The sequence below is a fragment of the Quercus suber genome, unplaced genomic scaffold, assembly GCF_002906115.3.
Source record: "Quercus suber isolate HL8 unplaced genomic scaffold, Cork oak 2.0 scaffold_516, whole genome shotgun sequence".
Taxonomy (NCBI): domain Eukaryota; kingdom Viridiplantae; phylum Streptophyta; class Magnoliopsida; order Fagales; family Fagaceae; genus Quercus; species Quercus suber.
In genome coordinates, this window is record NW_027069965.1 from 567239 (window position 1) to 568997 (window position 1759).

At 32.6% G+C, this 1759-nt stretch overlaps 1 long non-coding RNA gene across 1 annotated transcript; it reads right to left on the reverse strand.

Annotated features, from left to right (window-relative positions):
- Positions 1–1192: 1192 nt before the first annotated feature.
- LOC136063358 (uncharacterized) lies at positions 1193–1759 on the reverse strand. The gene is made up of 2 exons (XR_010625042.1): positions 1680–1759; positions 1193–1590 (listed from the first exon to the last, which is right to left on the reverse strand). It is a non-coding gene; the product is annotated as an uncharacterized LOC136063358 (long non-coding RNA).

The following is a 1759-nucleotide window of genomic DNA, read 5'->3' on the forward strand; positions in this document are numbered from 1 at the left end:
ATTATGCTTGAGTTTAGAGATGTTTAAAAGAAATGATTGTTGCGTTTGNCGTGTTTGTGTGGATTGTCACACCTGGATGAAGATTGTTTCAAGTGTCACTGGGAGGGTGATTGTTTTAAGAGATACAAACCGTTTCCACCATTTCAGGGGAGGAGCCTGCTCTTGTAAGGACTACTGGTGAACACACCATAGTAAGAAAGCATAATTATTTGCATTCTTTTATATTTAAATTCTAATTCATCTGTTCCTACAACCCACCAAAACCAATACCATCTCTGTGCTAGAAACTAAATTTTCATGCGTAAAATAGTGTCGAATTGCTCTAATACTATCATCATCATCATCCCATAATCATCTGAGTAAATTATCAAAAAAATAATAATAATCATAAAACTGCATGAACCCATTATAACAAAGAATGATATACTTAGGTTTGTCCTAAACAAATATATATATATATATATATATATATTTAATGGTAAATCACACACACACCCAATGTGTCTTCAAGCCACGTACTCACATTTCATCCCTTTCTTTATTCAGTGAGGAAAAAGTGCCACTTCAGCTAGAGCTCATTGGCAGTTTGTCCTAAATTGATATACAATGTAAAATAGAAAAACATAATACTGAATATAAATGAGGATTGCATAATTATGGTCATATTGGTTACACTGACAGAGAGTAGATTGCTCTGAATAGAGTTGTTTCCCTAGAAGAGCAGAATATTATGTGAACTTTGGGTTCTCTACAAGGACCCAACTACTCTACGTTCAAGTACAATGGGCTTAATCAGTCTCCAATTCAACATGCTTATAATTATATAACTAATGTGGACAAACTGTAACTTAGTTAACTTTTTGTGACCATTTATACGTCTAAATTTATATACAATAGGAGCAAGAGAATGTATAATGTGCAACTCATTTGGGATTGCACAAGAGACTGCACTGTATTGATCTAAAATAATAGGTGGACCTTACTAATAGAATGGATCCATTACTTATTAATTTTCAAGTTTTACATATATGAAAGTTTTTCAAAGAATTTTTATTTCATGCATTCTCATTACAAACCATGCACCCACTCCATCCACACCCATCCACAATAGTAATATGAAAATATGTTAGATAAGAGAAGGAATAGACAATTAGTTTAGCTAAATTTTTAAACACTATGTATTTCCCCCGTCAAACAAATAGAATCATAAAATTTTCTATTGAACAAATAAGTTTACAATACCAAGAAACTAATACATACATACAGTGTTAAGCTCAAAGTACATCATAACGTAAGAGTTTGTTGGAAACTAGTACTAACACTAAGAAAATTCTCAATGAAGTCTATTTGTGGCGGAGATTATATTTTCTTGTATTTGAAGTGGTCATCATTGAATTTTCTCCAACTTTCTCTGGAAGTATGTAGTCAGGGTCCTCAAAATTGTTTACATCTTCTGGTAAGTCAGAGTCAATCCATGTAGACCAGTTTTCATCACTATCCATGTCCAATGACAATTCCTTGTGTCTATCCAAGCCATTAATCTTCTCAATTAATGTTAGAAGCATCTGATGGTTCAGCACTTCAAAGTCTCTGCATGATTTACAAAGCTCTAAATTAAATCTGAATCTATAAATGCATTCTCTTACCTAAATTCTATTTTATTCTTCATTTTAAAATACCTGTATGTGTATATGGCATGTAGAATCTGGATTGAAGCAAGAAGCACAAAGAGCGACCTGGTCAAATTTATTATCCATGA